We start from the raw sequence: 22,500 nt of genomic DNA, 5'->3' as shown, positions 1-22,500 counted from the left end.
AGTAAACACACTGACAACATTACATTCAGTAAACACACTGACGATATTACATTCAGTAAACACACTGACAACATTACATTCAGTAAACACACTGACGACATTACATTCAGTAAACACACTGACGATATTACATTCAGTAAACACACTGACAACATTACATTCAGTAAACACACTGACGACATTACATTCAGTAAACACACTGACAACATTACATTCAGTAAACACACTGACAACATTACATTCAGTAAACACACTGACGACATTACATTCAGTAAACACACTGACGACATTACATTCAGTAAACACACTGACGACATTACATTCAGTAAACACACTGACAACATTACATTCAGTAAACACACTGACAACATTACATTCAGTAAACACACTGACAACATTACATTCAGTAAACACACTGACGATATTACATTCAGTAAACACACTGACAACATTACATTCAGTAAACACACTGACAACATTACATTCAGTAAACACACTGACGACATTACATTCAGTAAACACACTGACGACATTACATTCAGTAAACACACTGACAACATTACATTCAGTAAACACACTGACGACATTACATTCAGTAAACACACTGACAACATTACATTCAGTAAACACACTGACGACATTACATTCAGTAAACACACTGACAACATTACAAGGTCAGGAATAGAGTCGCCAGAGTGCTCCCAATACCATACTATCACCATACAATACCAAACTATTAGGGATGCCCCGATCGATCGGCCAGCGATCGGTATCGACCGATATTCAGTATAAATATGAGATCGGTGAATTCCGATAATGCTTTATTTTCGCAGATTGTGAAAACCGATCGAAAAACATGATCCAATTCTTAGCGGAGATCTCACTCGCTGTCTGTCTCAGACACACGGAGCTGCAAACTGCCGCTCCTCCTCCTCCCCTGCCCCTCCCTTACCCGTGTAAACAAGCTCCGGCAATAGTCTGCTCTAGTGCATGCAACCTCTGTGAGCTAACGTTAGCTACCGTTACTGTTTAAACAAAATTACCCAGTCAACTATTCACTTTTAGTTTAATACATGAGGCATTGTCTAACGGTATCTAGCCGGCTAGCTACTGATAGCTCCTGATATCAACAAATGCTCCAGCAATAGTCTAGTAGTGCATGATAGCTCACGTTAGCTCACTGTTCAAAACGAAATGTCCCATTAAACTAAATAGTTCACTGAGGCGTTGTCTTAACGTTATCTAGCCGGCTAGCAGTAGCTACAGATAGCTCCTGATAGCAATGTCTTATAACATTGATTCGATGCGTATTCGAGCCCCGGCTTGCATCTCAGTCACGAAAGGGGCTAGCTGAGGGAGTAGGGTATATCTGCAGAGCCGCAGATACCCTGCTGAGGCATGCTGAATGTGATTTGACCAAAGCAGAGTATACACACAGACAGTGGAGATAGCGAGCATTTTGACTTGTTGCTTGGTGGCGATGTCTCGCAGATAATACAACTATACAAGTATAATTATATAATATATATATTTTATATAATAATTAATTAATATAATACTTTTATTTTACAATAACATACTGTAGCAATACAATATTATAGTAATACAATATTATAGCAATACAATAACATAGCAATATGATATGATAGCAATACAATAACATAGCAATACAATATCATTAGCAATACAATAGTATAGCAATACAATATTATAGCAATACAATATCATAGCAATACAATCATGTATCACATTATGCTGTGATATTTCCCCATACGGTAGTCAGTAACACAATTATAACATTCACAACACACACACACACACACCCATGCACACACACACTCACACATGCACGCATCACACACACACCCACACACACTAATGCCACTACAAGGAGGAATGCTCAAGGCACACCTTCTTTTTTTTCTTCTGATATCCACAGGCTGCAGCAGAATAGTTGAAAAAGAATAGTTGATAAAACACACTAACTCACCATAAACTCATTGTGTTATGTTAGTGTAAAACTGGCGACCCACATGTGTTGGCCTGATGATGATTACACACAATGTCCATGAGGAGGCAACATTACTCCTCACATAGACAGGGAACCTATTGGATTGGAATAAACTGTCCAACAGTTTGAAAGGAAAGAGACTTGAAGAGGAATAGAGAAGGAACATTGATCTGTGACAATGGAACAGTTGTCCATTGTCTTTCATTGTCAGCAGTTTAATTAAAAAAGGAAAGATCAATAGGATGCAAGACTATAAAAGACCCTGGAGAGGAAACACTCTCTGCTGGTATCTAAAGAACATGTAACACCCACGCATTTGGAGTACGAACCGGACAGACCGATCAATGCACAGAGGACGGACGATAGAGTTGTATTTGTCACGGCATACAAGTATACAATGAAATGCGGGGTGAGTGAGTAGAATGCTGAACTGCAGCGCGAGAGCAGCATGGGTGGACATGTTCTAAACACCATGGAACACGCTACGCTTGTCACACGTTGTGGCAGCCTGTGGCGCCGCCTGGATATTAGGGTTTGTCCAAGATATCAGTCACTCTGGAGTAGACACCTGAGGATTGGTGCACTTAACTGCACTTAAATAAAGCCCAGTCTAGTACTTACCCGTGTAGTGGTTGACGGTTGGCAGCCTGTATCACCCTCTAGAGGTTATGTATTCAGTATATTCATCCCGTTGAAGTAAAATCCTGAGAATTGTCACTAAAATATTTATTACATGCTGAAGAAAAACATGTATCCACACCTGTCTGTATTTACCTGCACATAGTCCTTTTAGATATCTGTAGATACTAGATCTATCTGTACATATCATACTCTTACTAGTTACGCTGCTGGCCAATATGACTACTACCATACTGTCTTTATACCTGTATCACTGTACATATTATACTACAACTCTGTACATAGTTGATTGATTAGCACTACATTCAGTAGTACTAATTTGTATATTTTGTACCCAGTCTAATCATCTGTGCATTGTATATTGCTGTTGCACTTTACTGCTACATTTGCACTCTGGCTGGATGCCAAACTTATTTTCATTGTGCTGTACTTGTGCTGTATGATGACAATACATTTGAATCTAATCTAATAGTTCCCTTGTAGAACCATTGTGGTATCCTGTGGCGCCACCTAGAGGTCAATATATTGGTCACTGTACAAGTATTTTCCCTTGTTCATAAAAAACCTGGAAGTTGGTGCATGTACAAAGGTCTGAGTGTTGAACAAATCCTCACATGTAATTAAACATACTTTAGGATTTATTTTGTTGCAAAAACAGCATCACCACACAGGTTCAGCAGCGCATGTATGTTTAGACTTTACAAATATCACACATAACCAATTAGGTAACGCCTATTTAGCATATAAACATAAAATCTCAGAAAACGTGCAAAAAAAAATGTCTTAGTTATGTACATAGTTTCATGGTGATATCTATTCAAAGTGCTGCAGTGTTGAGTGCGTAGTAGTAGAGACATTAGTAGTTAGACAGTTAGTAATGGTCAAGGGCGATGGTAGGAGAGTATCTTTATACTTTATTCACATATATCTATGTGATGCTATGTCCGCCCATCACAATCACGCAAACTGTCTAACGCCTGTCCCTGTCTCCATGTGAGTGGCTGTCTCGTGGTGATGACCGGAGTGGTGGACGTCCCGTGATGATGACCGGGAGGATGCGACCCTCTCTATGCCGCCCCCATACCTCAAATGGATCCGCAATCAGCTCTATTTTCAATCTTTCAAAATGTTCAGTTGCTATTGCATGTACTTATTTGTGTTTCGTATATGTACATGCTTATCAACTGTTTCGCCTGTTTTATAGCAACACTACTATCACCGACATCTAAGAAGGGAGATCCCCCCTTGAACGGCCCTTCTAAGGTTTCTCCCCTCCACATTGCCTGTGGTGCTTTTTTCCTATTGCTAGGTTTTTAGTGAGTTTTCCTTACCTTCGCGTGAGGTATGTCTGGGAGTGTTGCATTAATTACATTTATTTATTTTACATTCTATTTAGGATTTTCTGGTGTTTTTGTTTTTGTTTTGTATTTATTGTGATGTTTCTTCTTGACTTGTTTAAAGAAGACATGTCCGACCCATGGGTACATTAACGTGTGTTGTCGGGCCTTAAAAATACATTTTATTTGATTTGATTTGATTTATCTTGCATGCATGTTGTTTATTAATTACACAGCATACAGTAATCACAGCAACCTGTTGGTGGCACTACAGACAACAACACTGACAGACCACAAGGAGTATCATACGTAGAAATATTCATACAAGTATGGAAGTGTGACAATTTCCTATGGACAGGTTTCTACTCCCGAGTGATGAACATACTGTACAGGTTTATGCTTAATTAAGGTCCCCAGAGTTTGCACTGAATTAGGAAAATCTGCTTTTAGCTTCTGTGCACCCCGACACGTGGCACCTTAAAACTCAATACTTTAATATCCATTGATCAGTTTAAATCTATAATGGCCAGCCGTTTCACCTCAGTCTGTAACTGTCTTGATTGATTTGAATTGTTTAATTAATTGACTTTTCTGTTTTTATATTGTTTTTGTATCATGTATATTGTTGCTCTTGACGTCATTGTAAATGAGAGCCTGCTCTCAATGATCTTTCGAGATTAAATAAAGATTGATTGAATGAATGAATGAATGAATGAATGAATGAATGAATGAATGAATGAATGAATGAATGAATGAATGAATGAAAAAGGTCGGTACTGTACAGTACACATGGACAATAGGTGGCGCTACAGGCTCCCGCAACGCCCAGATACAAACATGATATATGTGGATGGATTGGAGGGGGAAAAAACATACATCCATACATTCCAAATGTCAGGGTTGTGAATGGTAAATGGTGCATTTATATAACAGCTTTTTATCCAAAGCGCTTTACAATTTTTGTTCCTCACATTCACCCATTCCCTCACACATTCACACACCGACGGCGAAGGCACGGGAATCTGATTGATTGATTGAAAACTTTATTAACAGATTGCAGAATGGGTACAATACAGTACGGCTCAATACAAACAACTGCTAAGGACATAGGCCGCGGAACCGGTATGGCCAGTAGGGCCGTGGCCATACCTACCTTGGCTGTGATGCGCCCACATGCAATTTTGAAAATTATATATAATATATGTGCGCAGCATTATATAGGCTACTATATTGTGTGTGTTGTGCTGCAGCCCCCTGGTGACAATTCAGCAAGATGATTATGGGTAGGTTTAGGTAAAAAAAAAAAAATTCCCCTCGGAATTCTACAAAACATTTAGGCAGGAACTGAGCCCCATGTTAGAAGCAGCATTCAGACACACAATGGAAAAAGGCACAATGCCACCTTCATGGAAAGAGGCCATAATTACTACAATTCCAAAAGAAGGGAAAGATAGAGAACTGTGTAGTAGTTTCAGACCTGTGTCCATACTTAATGTAGATTACAAGATGTATACATCAATAATATCCAAAAGATTTGAGACATTTATGACAGATATAATAGACAAAGACCAGACTGGATTCATTAAAGGAAGGCAGACACAGGATAACATAAGGAAGACAGTGCAGATAGTAGAGGAGATACAAAAGGAAGGAGAAAGCGCAGTATTAGTTAGCCTAGATGCAGAAAAAGCCTTCGATAGTGTAAGCTGGTTATTTCTATATAAAGTATTAGAGAGATTTGGATTAGACAAAAACGCTATGAAAACAATTAGGGCATTATATCAAGAACCGACGGCTAGGATTAAGGTGAATGGTAGTCTGACGGACCGGATTAAACTAGAGAGAGCTACCAGACAGGGTTGTTGTCTTTCGCCGACGCTCTTCGATGTATTCATCGAACCACTGGCCCAACTAATTAGACAGACCAAAGACATCAAAGGGGTGGAGATAAGGGGGACGGAACATAAATTGGGATTATTTGCAGATGACGTGATAGTATATATGAGACAACCAGACACAAGCTTCCCGACACTGATGGATCTGCTGACAGAATATGGATATTACTCAGGGTATAGACTTAATGTGACGAAGACACAGACATTAGCACTGAACTACACACCAAAGATAGAGATCAAAGAAAAATACAAAATCAAATGGGACATGGACAGGATCAAGTACCTAGGGGTGAACATCACAAGAGGGGTGGAGGGGCTATACGATGCAAACTATACACAGATAAATCAGAAAATCAAGAGAGATCTAGAAAGATGGACGGTGATGCCCCTAGATTTCAGTTCAAGGATCGAAATCATTAAGATGAACATATTACCAAGGTTACTATACCTATTTCAATCCCTACCTATATTAATACCACAAAAACAATTTAGGGAATGGGATAGACAGATATCAAGATTAATTTGGGGGGGGAAAAGGCCAAGGATCAGATATGTGACTCTACAATTACCAAAGGAGAAAGGAGGGATGGCAGTACCCAGTTTAGAAAGCTATTACTATGCAGCACAGCTTAGAACAGTAGCATGCTGGTGCAATGTGAACTATGAGGCCAAATGGAAAGATATAGAAACCAAAAGAGAGGGATTCAAAGTGCAGGCACTGATAGGAGATAGGGAGCTGTTCAGAAGACAGGAACAACTACTAGATCCAATTACCAGATTCACTATAAACATATGGAACACAATAGTAAAGAAATACAAGCTAGAAAAAGAATCTAAGATACTGAGATGGATAGCACACAACAACAAATTCAGACCAGGGATAGAAGACCATGGGTTCAAGAGGTGGGAACGGGGGGGTATAACAGCAATGTGCACGATGACAGAAGGAGGGGAGATGCAGACTCTACAAAAATTGAAAGAAACATACGGACTAGAGAATAGGGACCACTTTAGATATTTACAGATTAGGGACTACTATAACAAGGAAATAAAGCAAGATAGAGACAAAGAACAGAATGGGGTAATTAAGATAATGGTAAAGTCATACGAAGGACGGAAGGGGAGGGTGATACCAGCACTATATCAGGCAATAATGGACAGTAAGGGAAATACAACATTGTATGTGAAAGAAAAGTGGGAAAGAGAGTTTGAAATAGAGATAACAGAGGAGGAATGGTATGACACATGTAAGACACAACAAACAACCACAGGATCAAGGATATGGAGGGAGTTTGGGTGGAAAAATATAATTAGATACTTTATAACACCAGAAATACAGGGCAATTACACACCAGCAAAGAAAACATGTTGGAGGGAGTGTGGACAGGAAGGGGCGAACCATACACACATATTCTGGGGATGTCAGAAGATAATTAGGCACTACTGGGAAGAGATAGGAGGGATAATAAATGAAATAATAGGATACGAAATACCCCAGGGAGGCCAAGTGTTGTATTTGGGGAATCTGTCACAGGAAGGAATCCAAGGGGAAGACAAATATTTGATTAAGATATTGATAGTGGCAGCCAAGAAAGCTTTAACTAAACTGTGGTACAAGGTAGAAGTGCCGACAAAGGATCAATGGATAGAGTTGGTAGAGGGGATACAGGAAATGGAGAGAATCACACATCTGCTGAGGCTGCAAGAAGAAAAGTTTGAATGGAAATCGGGAAAATGGGAAGAATACAGGAGGGGAAGTAACGACATCACAGAGGTTTGAAAAGGATACAAGGAAATGAATAAAAATGTAAATAAATAATGCAAATGTAGAATGGACCGAAGGACCCATGTCACACTTTTTCTTTACTCATTTTTTGTCTATTTGTTTTAAATTTATGTACTGTGTATTGTCTATGAATGTTGTCTATGTATGTTGTTGAAAAAATGAAAATAAAAATTTAAGTTTAAAAAAAATAAAAAAAAATAAAAGCATTCCATGTACAGTCAGTAACCAATCACGCCGCAAAGCACCATTTCTTTTTTGTACACATCCGCATTCCGAATTCAGGCTGCCCCTGGGCATACCACCGCCGGATCACAACCTATTGTTGAGATGTTGAGATGTTGCTTTATCTTGGCAAACAAGGGCTTGCTCTACGAGGGCATGATGAGAGTCAGAGTTAATCAAATCGTGGAAACTTTTTAGCAGAAGAGATCGTTGACGCCTACGATGATCATGCCAAGACGAAACGTCGCATATTGCAGCATTAAGGTAAGACAATGGCTAATCATATTGGATGCCTTCATTTGAACACTTAATTTGTCCTATGTATTAAATTAGTGGGGCTCGCTGTAGTAGTAGCCTAGTAGTGGGTGTCTGTATTGTATGAATTCAGAACCATGTACAGCACTGTTCGCAGGTGCGCGCAGCACATGCAAGCAAAAAAAGAAAAAAAAGCATTAAATGCTAAGGAGATCGACAGACAGACAGACAGAACACTTGTTAGTCTTGGAAATTAATTTGTGTGTGTGTGTCCCCCAAATAAATTGGTCAAATTATGCAAAATAAGTCATTGTTACGGCATTGTGTGAAAAATAAATGTTTAGCCTCTCCTAATGTTCGGCTCACCGGCCTCCTATGGTTAACGGGTATGTTAAATCAAACGTAATGTTGTCCGCGGAGTAGGTCATGTTGACAAGTTTCCGTTTAATGAATGGCAGTTGAAACGTTCTAAAGCCAGTCCAGTGGCATATTCATGGTGATTTAACCGTGAGTGTATCATGAATATACTCAATGTTTAGAACGCTCTCGACCAATCACAATGCATGGTCGTAACTAACTGTTGTATAATAATGACCATGAATATGTCTGCCAACTCAATAGGCTTAATGATGGTCATAGACATATATGCTGTGTGCACTATGTAGGCTATGCACTAAAACAAGATACCTTTTTATTTACCTACTGTATGTCCTATTTTATAATGTTTTACGTCATGTCATTTTTGGCCCTACCCATTCAAAATGCGTTCCGAGGCCCATGGCTAAGAGGATGCAGACCAGAAAAAGACTTTCATCTTGTTTACAGGGTCCTCCATTTTCAATTAATCAAGACATTTATGACATACAAGACATACAAATACAGTAGGCTACTGTGTAAAAAAAAAAAAAAATCATGAAAAAATATATACATCCGAAGGGGAAGAAACTACATTGGAGGGGGTTGGGTGGGTGTGGGGGGGGGGGGTTGGACATTTACCGGGGCCAGTTTCTAATTGCAGCCACCCGTAGGTGCTCTTTGAGAGCGGTTTTGAAGGAGGGTAGGGATTCACATTCTTTTACGGCTGTGGGTAGGGCGTTCCACATTATTGTGGCATAATTGCTAAACGTGTTTAGTCCCTTCTTTTAGCCGAATCTGTGTTGAACATGATTTGTGGAATTCCCTCTGGAGTTGTGGTCATGGAATTCACCTTTGTGAAGTATTTCGACATGTACATGGGTACCTTAGTGGTGTAGTGTATCTTGTAGACCAGGCGCATTGCAAGTTGCTGTACTCTGTCGTCTACTCTAAGCCATCCTAGGTTGTCAAAATGGGCAGGGGTAAGGTTTAGGAGTAAGGCCAAGCAGTAGTCTGACCTGTTTGTCTTGTGATGTTTGTAGCCTTGTTTTCAGGGCCTTTGAGGTACTTTGGTACCATGAGGTGCAAGCATAGTCGTAGTACCCTTGAATGAGTGCTCCTGTTAGAGTCTTCAAGGTATTCTTGTTTACCAGAGAGGAGATCCGGTACAAGATCAACTTTATAATTTTAATTTTTTTTTACAACTTTTTTTATTACATTGGTTGCCATTTTGTCACAGGAAAGATGTGCCTCTAGGATGGAACCCAGGTAGGTAATTTCATCTTTCCTTGTGACAATATTGTCACCCACTAACCGGGAACCTTCCGATTATCAGACAACTGCTCTACCTCCTCCTGGTCCACTGTGGGGTTATATTCATACGGTCTGTGTGCCATACCCTTTCTGTGCTGGTCAAGCTGACATAGAAGCAGTATTTTGTAGCATCAAAAATAAATCTTACATGTCTGTATCTTTTATACTGCAATTACAATGCTTCCCACAACGTTTTTGGGTTGATCAGAAGCTATTTGCAAGTCTCACAGGGATGTGTCATCTAAAAGTGTCAGTGGGTAGGTGTATTTTGGAATGACACCCATTCTGTGACCTTTCGGCTCAAGTGTTAACGACGCGTTCAACACGCCTCGTCATTAATCCACGTCGCAGCGATGGCAAAGCAACAGAGCTACACAACACACCACCCACAGACGTGTGGCAATGGCTCCAAGTATCTCCTCTCTCATCTTTCCTAGTAGAGAGATTCACTGTGAACTTCAAACCATGGAGACGGAACAACAATCTCTCTCTTGACGACAAGAGAAGATATGTCTCTGATCAAATCAGATAAAAGAAAAGAAAATACATCAGCAAAATAAAAGCACAAAACAAGATTGTGTAAAGTATGTGCACATCAAACATACAGACAGACAGACAGACAGACAGACAGACAGACATACAGACAGACAGACAGACAGACAGACAGACAGACAGACAGACAGACAGCAGACAGACAGACAGACAGACAGACAGACAGACAGACAGACAGACAGACAGACAGACAGACAGACAGACAGACAGACAGACAGACAGACAGACAGACAGACAGACAGACAGACAGACAGACAGACAGACAGACAGACAGATAGATAGATAGATAGATAGATAGATAGATAGATAGATAGATAGATAGATAGATAGATAGATAGATAGATAGATAGATAGATAGATAGATAGATAGATAGATAGATAGATAGATAGATAGATAGATAGATAGATAGATAGATAGATAGATAGATAGATAGATAGATAGATAGATAGATAGATAGATAGATAGATAGATAGATAGATAGATAGATAGATAGATAGATAGATAGATAGATAGATAGATAGATAGATAGATAGATAGATAGATAGATATATAGATAAAAACACAGGCACAAAATAAAAGCACAAAACAAGATTGCGTGAAGTATGCGCACATCAAACATACTGTACACTGTACATACATGCACACTAGGGCTGACAGACAGACAGACAGACAGACAGACAGACAGACAGACAGACAGACAGACAGACAGACAGACAGACAGACAGACAGACAGACAGACAGACAGACAGACAGACAGACAGACAGACAGACAGACAGACAGACAGACAGACATTCGAACGTTCAAACCTTCGTTCGTTACGTTGGCATTTGAATTCTAAATCAACATTTGAATTTTTTATTTTTTATAAAATAAAAATTGTCATTCTGTTTAAACCAATGGGGATTTTCTTCACAGTTGCAGATAAAGATTAGGCTACACTAATATTATAGTATTAAAATAAACTGATGAGTTAGGGCGGCTACGTGGCGTAGTGGGCAAGGCGCTCGCCACGAATGCGGAGACGCTGGGCTCACCTGTTCGAGCCCAGCGCTCCACATTGCTTTCAGTTTAGCTGGTCGTTCATACTAATACACATTGGCCGTATTAGGGGGTGGGAAACTGATGGGTGGGGATCGGGCGTTGTGGACAGCGACTCCTACAGGTCGGTTGGTGCGCCTGCGCAGTAGAATCAGGAAGTGTCGGGGGCAGCGTGAGCCTCCCATGCGTTACTCCTCGCCACTGAGAGATCGAGCTGCGCAGGTGAAAAGATGCGACTGCTGTTACCTCAAGTACCGGAGGGGACTTGTGCTATGTATGACTTAGTCATCATTTATTTATTCGTACATGGAATTACCACAGTCCAACAGTACATATTCATATAATTCACCAAAAATACCATGGCCGAAAGGAACAGGAAGAAGAAAAAATCGTATATATACCTGCCCCTACACACACACAACACACCGATAGACATATTGTGTAAAACCAAACAGAATATACCCATTTTGCAAAAAAAAATTAAAATTTAACATCAACACAACCAAATGAAATCAACATAAATAAACCCATTTTGTCTATCTATCAGTCAAACTACATATTTAGGTTCATTCATTTACACATTGGGATGGGAGAAAATACAGAAAATGGGAGAAAAAGTGGATAAAAAAAAACGTATGAGTTATATTCATTAGAATGTTGATTTAGTTGGGGTGGGGCTTCTCCCTGGGCTGGGTCTGGGGCTGGAAAGTTGATTTAATAAAAATAAAAAAGACTAATTTAATCAGATGAATCACTTTATTCAAATTGAGGATTTTGTTTGAGGATATTTATAAAAGAAATTAAATAAAAATTATAATATTTTTTTGTTTTGTTTTTATATATATTTTTTTTAATTAAAAAACGAAGGTTCGAACGTTCGTTTGAAAAACCCTGACGAAGTTCGAATCCCAAAAACAGGTTTCGGGGACAGCCTTAATGCACACAAACACTTAATGGAGGGGGACGGGTCACTTGTTCTGTATGAAGGCATGTGGTCACGCTGACTCTGCTGTGCAGGTGTCTAGAAGGCAGACGGCACCAAGGACACAGAGCTGCTATGTAGGAGGGAGATGATGTTAAACTTGCAACAAGCCAATGCTGAATATAAAGTTAGAGTGGGTGGACGACATTCAGCACGCACAAACACACGCACAAACACACACATGCGTGTGCACGTGAGCGACCACATCCAACAATGACCATAAATACACACAAACACAAGTGCTCACACACGCACAAGCATGCACACACACACACACACACACAACAACCAGATGGCGAAGGCTAGGATGCTGGTCATTTGCTGCTGAAGGAAAAGGTGACATTCCTTATGCTAATATGTGTCCTTATGCTAATATGTGTCCTTATGCTAATATCTGTGTGGTCTCCTGTCAAAACCACCTGCCCTCTGGTCTGAGCAGAGCAATAACACAGGGGGGAGTGAAAGTCTAGGCAATAAGAGAAGATGACATGACCCGGACGGACGGACGGACGGACCGACCGACAGTGTCTGCAGTGTTAGCGGGTGGGAAGCCGGCGGGGTATGTGTCCGTAAACTGCGGTTCCTACTGGTCGGTCGGGGCGCCCGTTCAGCAGGGAAGGGATCGGGGGGAAATAGCATGAACCTCCGCATGCGTTACATTCCCCCAGTGAGAGTCCTCGCTGTCAGGTGAAAAGAAGCGGCTGGCGGACTCCACATGTATCGGAGGAGGCATGTGGTAGTTCTACACCCTCCCTAGGCCGACAGTGGGGCAATGCGTGCAACGACCATAACGACTAAATTGGGATGGGAGCAAAATACAGAAAAAAGTGAGAACAAAAAGATATTAAAATTAATAAGAAAATGAAATGAAAATGTCACCAGCTTGGCTGGCCGTTCACACTAATACAATTGGCAGTATTAGAGGGTGGGAAAAGCTGGCGGGGTGGGTACGGGTCGTTGTAAACAGCGACTCCTACAGTTCGGTCGGGGCGCCTGCTCAGCACGGATAGGATCTAAGGGGGGTAGTGTGATCCTTCCACACGTTACACCCTCTCAGTGAGAGTCCGTGCTGCCAGGTGAAAAGAAGCGGTTGATTGGCTAGACGTGTGTCGGAGGAAGCACGTGATAGCCTCCACTCTCCCAGACCGACTGTGGGGGGTAAGTGCGCAGCGACCAGGAAGGGGATTGGGAATTGGCATAACGACTAACATTGGTATGGGAGAAAATCGGAGGAAAAAGGAGGGGGAAAAAGAAAAAAAAAATGTAAAAGGATTATAATAAAAAAGACGCTTTAACCCTTTCACATCCTCACACTACAAATGGTTAACCCTTTCACCACCACACTACAGAAGGTTCTATATCGTATTAGCTTCCGCTCAGCGTCAACTGCACATATCTCACTTAGTGCATATGCACTGAATAAAAACTCACAAATGCACCTTTACATACCAACATCCGTCTGGCCACACCCCATCTGCTACCTAGATAAGCAGGTGTGTGGCCACACACTCGCCTCCTTCTTCACTTTCACCACAAGAGAGTGCCTGTATACCAATCACTTGACAAGGGTATTTAGCTGAAGAAAGTTGAGTTAAGTGTTCACATTGTTTCTTGCTTTTTTCTTTCTCTTATACTTTTTAAAAGAAAAAAGCTAAGCTATAATGTTTACCTCTGGGGGTCGCGCTAGCAACGTTACCCTTCACCAGCGATTCTCCATGTCCTCCTCTGCCGTGCGTCTTGGGGCGGGGTTGACGCCACTGTCGTGGGCGGCATCCGTGCCCGGTAGGCGTCCGGTGGATAGCTTGCCTCTCCAAGGAGCTGGTGCACCAGCGCCGTCTCCTGTGAGATGGCCTGGTTCCTGCTCTGGTTCCTTTGCCGCCGGAGAGTCGTCCGCCGTTGGGCGGCCGGCTCCTCTTGTGGCGGAGAATTTGAGACGCAAGCTTTTTGCGTCTGCTCGCTCCTGTCGTAAGATGGTGGCTTGCAGACGCGAACGGCCTGGTTTCGGGGAGTTGCTGGAGCCGGATGAGGATGCGTCTGCTTCTCCGTGGCAGAGGAAGATGGGTTCTTGTTCGACGCCCCGGTGGAGACATGTCCGCCTCCCGTTCAGGATAAACTGGCAGGGGGTGATATGTCTCCTTGGGGTCCCTTGTATGCTGATGTTGGGTTAGAACCTCCGACTCAGCGACGGGATGCCCTGCTATCAGCCACATCGGAATGTGGCTCTGCGATGTCCAGTAGTCTGCCGCATGTGAGGGACGTGGGCTCGGTGGGGGATAGTATGCAGGGGGAACTGCGTGCTTTGTTTCCCGAGCTCATGGCGGCGGCGGCAGTCACAAATGGCGTGCCGCTGCCGCAGCCACTGCCTGTTCCTGTCCCTGATGCAGGGTTTCCGTTAGAAAAAATTGTTGCCGGTCTCCGTGACCTGCAAGATTTCAATCTACCGGACAAATGAGATTAATTCCGGTCATAGTTTATTGAGCTTTAAAACAATCGATAGGCAGGCTATATAAAGAATGTCATCCTCAAGGCATGTAGATTTATAATAGTATTACTTAAAACTAGGCTACTTTTGCGTATACAGTCATTAATATATTCCAAATAAAATAAGTCCCTCGATACTCCGTGCTGCTGCTGACTTGAAATAAAATAGACCGCGTATGTGGGCAGTCGGTCCGACACTAAACAGCAGTCTGTTATAATCACATTTTTATGAGCTAACGAATTCCGTTATATTGGACATTTGTATTAATTATATCAAGCGAAGAACTGAGAAAGCAGAGAGACGGCAACATTATCGTGGTTTGCGTGACGACTCTCTCCACCTCGCAACGACTTATTTGCAAAGAGTATGGCGCTGCAGAGAAGCTGATTCAGCTGTTATTGGCTCTTTTCTGGGAACCGCACAGCAGCGCCCCCCACCCAACATTGGCTGAAAATGGCTGAATTGGAGTACTGCTGGAATACTGCATTGTGCCGATAGTGCTCTGGCTCTGCAGCTTCACAAAAGTTTGCACACCCAGCACTAAGCTCTCGCTGACGACGTCGTTGTCATTATTAGAAGCAAAGAGGAAACAAATGTAATGATCGTTTCGTTCATCGCATAGGCTATTTAATTTTAGCCTATTTTAATACAATTCAAATAATCAAATTGTGCTTAGACTCAGGGAATTATTTTCACCGGACATTAAGACCGGAGAGATGAAATATGTCGGACTTCAACAGATTTTGCCGGTCAAATACCGGTAATTACCGGCTAACGGAAACGCTGCCCTGATGATCTCATAGGTCATTTATGGCAACGTCGTCCTGTGAGGGAGATGGGCGTTGTCTACCCATTTTTCCCCTCAATGGAGGCCTACGTCCGTCAGGGACAGGTGGTCTCCCACATCACGGGCCTCACTCCCGCCTACGTGCGAGTCACGAGGGTGGTGGGTTTGGTAGAGGATATGAAGGAGGGGGTGCCTCGGCTTGATAGGCCGATGGCAGCTCTCCTTTGTCCTGAGGTGGTGTGGGAGCCTTTACGGAAGCCGGTTCCCCACGGGAAATCGGCGAGGCGGTTGGCCAACTGGAGCGACCAGTCGTTCATCGCCGCGACTCAATCCCTAGCTGCCACGTCTAACATTGCGCAGCTAGCGAGGTTCATGTCCGGGATAATGACGGGCGGTACGGAGCTGACCGAAATACAACGTGATCAGCTTGCCCAGGCGGCCGGAGCCATCCTGCATTGATCCAGCTGCAGGCCGTCGCCGCTGAGAAGGTAGGCGCCCTGGCCACTCTAGCCCAGCGCCACCTTTGGCTGGAGCAGGCGGGTGTGCCGGAGAAGAAGAGGACACCACTTCTGACGGCACCCCTCTCCGATGCTGGGCTCTTCGGGTCGGCGTTACAGCTTATGACTTCAACCTGCAGGGAAATGCAGGAGGAGCGGTCCGTGCTCCAGCCTCATTTCCCCCCGCCCGATGTCGCCGGTGGAGTCAGGCGGAAGGCTCATCGTCGGGGATCCGCGGCCGAAGCCGCCGCCGCTACCACCGCCACTGCTGGCCCTTCGGCGAAGAAGGCCAGGAGGAGAGAGGGCGCCTCGACCACTGCAGCCGGCCCATCCACGCTCGGAGGTGACGGTAGGTGTTTATTCACTACATATGATGGGGATACGATGTGTGAACCTTCGCTAGTGTGGGTTTGATAGGAGGGCTAGACTTTATAGTCTTGTTTGGTCGCTACATTACATGTGTGCTTAAGCAAGGCCTGCAGCTTACACTCGGTCGAAAGGGTTTTTTCTTCCTCAACCTGAAGACTTAGGTTCTTCATATAAAGGTAGAGGTTAGTTGTGTGTTCTGTTGCTTAAACTGTGATATTGAGGTCTGCAGTAATGCTCGTGTGTGTAAGGGTACCGCAGTCTTTTAGGCCGCTCTCTCTCTATCAAATCTTCTGTGTTCTTACAACATAAACACGGGTGTCGTGTTCACACACATATAAACTTTGGCCTTGTTATAAACCCTGTTCACAGACTTGTCTGTGGCTAGCGTGCATTGAGTTAGCTTATCCTTGGATATTCGCTTTTCATTAGCATACTGGCTACTTAAGGTATCATATGGCTATTGGTGTTGTCGTATTCGAGGGTTGGGCTTGCGAGGGGGTACCGAATAAACCCCTCCTTCCCTCTTCTGATTGGTCTTTTTTTTTTACCCTCTTTTCATTCGGTCCGGCCAAGCTGTTAGGTCAGCTCGGCACGGGGGGGGGGGGTTCCCTGACTCCGCACCTATCACGGGCAGTTGAGTCATGGGATTCCCCCCGTCATAGAATACGTCACTGGGCACGTTTCTATTGGACGCCGGCTTCCGTGAGTTTTTTACAGACCCATGTGTGGTTCTCTGTTATTGTCAAGTTGTCGGGGCAGAGCGTAGGAACTTGGTGTTCTGCTACGCTCGATGTATGTGTAACTTGATTCTGTTTGTCACATGGCTCAATGTGTGACTTTTCAATTCATGGCTCACGTGGGAAGTCTCTCTGAGGATTCGCGTCTCCTCCCTGTGGTGAGGTTGGCGGGGTGTAAAATGAAAATATTTTTTTCCCTCAGCCGCGTCACAAGGGATCCATGTCAGTCTGTGTTTTCTTTCTTTTTTAATAAAAAGAGGATAGGAAATGAAGCGCGACGGCTTCTTGTCGTTCTCCCAAGCGACTTGGAGGAACAATGTCTGGTGTCTTGTTAGACTATCCATTGATGTGTTTGGGTCTCGACGCGTACATAGTGCTTCTGATAGGAATCACGCATAAGGCTGGTGCGCCTTGGTTGCTCGTTATTAAAACAGCGTTTTTATAGGGCAACTGGGATGGAGTTTTCTCTTCCGAGCGCCAGTTTACTAGGTTTGTCTCGACGAATTCTCGTTCATATCTGGGGGATGTTAATGGAATAGATCAAAGCATAGGTAGAGGGGTCTCACGCCCTTGGGGTGGGCCACTGAGCGCGGTACGAATGGGACCGTCTGGGTGGTGCCCTCTATAATGTTTTAGATCGACACGCGTACCTGTCCCCCCTCCTGGAGTTGGGGATGTCGGCGTGATTAGGGCACGGGACTGGTTCTGGTCACGCTGGTCCAGGTCAGTTAACCCGTTGTCCGCCGGGGACGCAGATATTCTGTTCTGGTACCCTGAGGGACTTGTGCTTTTTTCAGGGGGAAAAATGCCGGGTCGGCCCGGGGGTCACAGGGTTGGGCGTTATGGAGACACTGTTGTTGGGTACATGTTGTACCTTGTGCTGTCATGAAGGGGCTGGTTCTCCATTCTTTTCGCCCCTCTCTTCTCCCGCTTACACATGGCTGAGAGGGGGCTGTTGAGGTGGTCTTTATAGAACTCCTCTGGCATCCCTGTGTGCATCCCGGTCCGCCGGGCCCGGTCCGAAGTTGTTTTCGTCGACCCGTAGGCCTGGGATAACCCCTTTTTGAAAACTGAAACATTTGTACTGCGGTATAGCCAGTGTATACCCGCAGGTGTGTTTTGGAGTTTTTTCCTGAAGGGTTATAGGAACAACCACCGCATGTTGAACCAAGAGGGTAGTTGATTCCCTGGTGTGTTGGAGCGGAGTCAACTCCCGGGTTACCCGGTTGAGTGTGCCCCTGCACGTTCATGACGTCTGCCAATCGTGTCAGCCTTCTCTGCCTCGGCCCCTCTAGAGCGTCAGGGATTTTTTGGTGGAGGCTTTGACATGGTGCTCAACAATGCCAGCATACGCCCCTTCCGCCGGGGTGCTGTTTTCAGTTGACCCCTTTGGCGCCTGTCTCGTCCGCAGTGCTCCAGGCTCGGGTCAAGTGCCTCAAGTCAAGTCAAGAGTTTTATTTGTCACGGCATACAAGTATACAATGAAATGCGGGTGGTCTTGCCCGCAACGATGTGCAATACAGTAGTACAACATATAATGGAATCCAATAAACAACATTGTGCAATAAACAGGTAACATAGTGGGACATCATGGTATTTGTACATAGTTATTTACAGAGCATGAAGGACATGCTAGGTCCCTTGGTAGTGCAATACACTGTTACTATACTATTTTTAAAGTGACCTTTCCTTTGTGGCCATAAGTGTGGGCGTGTGCAGCATGAGTGAGTGCTTTCTCATGTTAAAGTGGCTGCTAGTGTGCGAGCGTGCACGGCGTGCGTGTCGTGTGTGTGCTAATGTGTGCTTGTGTGTAAAGAGTTCAGTGTTCTGTGACCCTCAGTGTTCATTGTTCAAGGCGCTGATGGCCTGGGGGAAGAAGCTGAGCCGAAGCCTCTCTGTCCTAGTAGCTGGTGTTCGCAGGCGTCTGCCTGACCTCAGCAGCTGGAACAGGCTGTTATTGGGGTGGTGAGGGTCTTTCATTATTCTGCAGGCTCTGGATTTGCACCTCTTGTTGTATAGAACCTGCAGGGGAGGTAGTGCAATACCCGTGGTACGCTCGGCAGAGTGCACCACTCTCTGTAGGGCCTTCTTGTCCTGTGCCGTGCTGTTTCCATACCAGGCAGTGATGTTTCCAGTCAAGATGCTCTCTACAGCTCCGGAGTAGAAGGACTGGAGTATCTTCCCCGATACTCTGAACTTCCTTAACTGTCTCAGGTGGTAGAGGCGCTGCTTCGCCTTTTTTACGACTGTGTCTATGTGTGTTGACCATGTCAGATCCTCTGAGATGTGTACCCCCAGGTACTTGAAGCTGCTCACCCTGTCCACGGTGGCCCCGTTTATCCTCAGTGGTGTGTGTGTCTCCTGCTGTCCTCTCCTATAATCCACGATCAGCTCCTTGGTTTTACCAATGTTCAGGAGCAGGCTGTTGTCCTGGCACCAGCGTTCCAGTACCTCAACCTCCTCCCGGTAGGCCTTCTGGTTGTTGTCCGAGATCAGCCCCACCACCACTGTGTCGTCTGTAAACTTCACTATGGAGTTGGAGCTGAACTTGGCCACACAGTCGTGTGTGTATAGTGAGTACAGCAGGGGGCTCAGAACACAGCCCTGGGGGGACCTGATGCTCAGGGTGATGGTGTTGGAGGTCTGACCCCCCACCCTGACCGCCTGGGGTCTTTCACTCAGAAAGTCCAGTATCCAGGCGCTCAGAGCAGAGCTCAGACCCAGCTCGATCAGCTTGTCCACCAGTCTGGTGGGGACTATGGTGTTGAACGCTGAGCTGTAGTCAATGAACAACAGTCTCACATAGCCCCCCTTCTGACGGTCCAGGTGAGAGAGGGTGCTGTGCAGTACTTGGGAGACCGCATCGTCAGTGGACCTGTTTGGCCTGTATGCAAATTGCATAGGGTTCATATCACTGGGGAGGGAGGCACAAATGTGATCCTTGACCAGCCTCTCGAAACATGTCATGGCCACAGAGGTGAGTGCCACCGGTCTGTAGTCATTGAGACCTGCTGGGGAGGGTTTCTTTGGTACCGGGATAATGGTAGACATCTTGAAGCAGGCAGGGACCACTGACTCCTTCAGGGATCGATTAAATATGGTGGTGAACACAGGGGCTAGCTGGTTAGCACAGGACTTAAGTATGCGTCCTGTTATTCCATCTGGGCCAGCCGCCTTCCTGGTGTTCACCTGCATAAATGCTCTTCTCACACTGTGTACCGTCAATGAGAGAGCGTCCCCGCCCCCCCCGCGGATGCCCCCCCCCCCCTCCACAACAGCCGGCGCACCAGTGACGTCACTAGCCGTTGAGCTAGCAGCGCCACTGTTTGCACCAAACCGCGCATAGAAGGTGTTGAGCTGGTCCGCAAGGGAGGCGTCGTCGCTCCCCATTGAGGGGGCGCTGACTTTGTAGTCAGTTATAGTCCTCAGTCCCTGCCATAAGCCTCCTGTGTCATTCTGTGCCATTTGTGCCTCCATCTTGTCGGCATACGTCCTCTTAGCAAGTTTAACAGCCTTGCGCAGAGTGTCAAGTCAAGTCAAGTCAAGAGTTTTATTTGTCACGGCATACAAGTATACAATGAAATGCGGGTGGTCTTGCCCGCGACAATGTGCAATACAGTGGTAACTGTTGTCTTGTACTCTTTCATGTTTCCTGACTCTCTGCCAAGGTTATAAGCAGTGGTGCGAGAGTTCAGAGCTGCTCTGATAGTACTGTCCACCCATGGTTTCTGGTTCGGGAACACCCTTGCCTTTTTTGTGGGGACAATACTGTCAGCGAGTGTTGTTATGAAGGACACCACAGTGTCTGTGTACTCGCTGACGTCACTGGTGCTTCTCTCGAACATTCCCCAGTCGACGTCATCGAGTGCGTCCTGAAGCATGGCCTCTGATTGGTCGGTCCATCTTTTTACCTCATGTGACATGACGTAAATCACGTGATCTTTGTTTGTAAGCGGGGACCAACAAGATGGCGGCATGATCCGACGTGTTCGTCGCTCCCGCTAATGGTGGAGCCGTTACAGCCTTGTATCCGGCTCTGAACGGGGTGTAATAGTGGTCGAGTGTATTTCCTCCTCTTGTGGAGCAGACGATGTGCTGAAAGAAAGACGGCATGACTTTTTTCAGATTCGCCTGATTGAAATCCCCAGCCACAATCATGGCCACGTCTGGATGCTTGATCTGGTGTGTGTTCAGATGGTCGTGTAGTTCTGCTAGCGCCCTGCCGACGTTCGCCTGGGGGGGAATGTACACGGCAGTCATGATTACCGCAGTGAACTCGCGTGGAAGATGGAAGGGCCGACATTGGATCGAGAGGTGTTCCATGTCGGCGGAGCATGAACGGGAGAGTATCTGCACTTCCCCGGGGCTAGTCCAGCCGTTGTTGGTCATAAGGCAGAGACTCCCGCCGATGCTCTTCCCGGAGGCCTCTGTACGGTCCGCTCTGAAGATGGTGAAGGAGTTGGAGGGAGAGATGCTGTGATCAGGAGTCACTGGTTTCAGCCAGGTCTCCGTGAAACACAGGATATTGCAGTCCTTCATCTCTCGCTGGAATCGGACCCGTGCTCGTAAATCATCCATCTTACTCTCTAGCGAACGTGCATTCGCCAGGAAGATAGATGGAATAGCCGGACGGTAAGCAGATCTTCTTAGTCTTAATCTGATCCCGCTCCTCTTCCCTCTGTGTTTCTTCCTTGTCCTGCGGCCGTCTTTGTCTCCCGCGTTTTCTTTGTCCTTTCTGATCTCCGTTGGCCATTCTTGGCATGATAAAGTGTCTCTAAACTCCTCTTTGAGTCTGGAGTTTAGGTCAATAAGTGACTGGCGGTCGGCCTGCTGCCTGGATTGAGGGATCGGCCTCTTCTGGAGGTCGTCTCCCCGGTGCACTGCCTGCTCCCGCTGTAGTGTAGCCTCTTGAGTGCTTCGAGTTACAGCCATGCTGACTGCCTGAGTATGTCAGGGTCAGTGTGCCAGGCGGCGTGCTAGTGGGGGGAAGGGCCTGCTCTTGGATGGGCCCTGTCCGAATACGCTGGCGATGTGGGGGGTGGTGTCACTAGTGACCGCCTGGTGAGGTCTTGATGCTGTTGGCCTCTCCGGGCGCCCTTTTTTCGGGGGGATCCAGTCCCTTCTGGGTCTGGGTCTTCCTTCGCGCTCCGCTGCTACGGCCTTGCCACGGGGTTGAGTTTGCTCTTGACCCCGTGATTTTGGGGGCGGTAACGAGGTTTGTTCCTTCCGTTCGTTCCCTGG

General features: G+C 45.2%; 1 protein-coding gene across 1 annotated transcript in view; it reads right to left on the bottom strand.

The window, feature by feature from the left end:
- The window catches only part of LOC311244137 (uncharacterized protein), a gene marked incomplete at both ends in the record, with an annotated part of 181,694 nt that overhangs the window by 149,329 nt on the left and 9,865 nt on the right, over window positions 1–22,500 (bottom strand). The window lies entirely within an intron of this gene.

Source organism: Notolepis coatsorum (genome assembly GCF_963971535.1).
Source record: "Notolepis coatsorum genome assembly, chromosome: 17".
In the NCBI taxonomy this organism is placed as follows: Eukaryota; Metazoa; Chordata; class Actinopteri; order Aulopiformes; family Paralepididae; genus Notolepis; species Notolepis coatsorum.
This window is presented reverse-complemented; position numbering and strand designations above follow the sequence as displayed.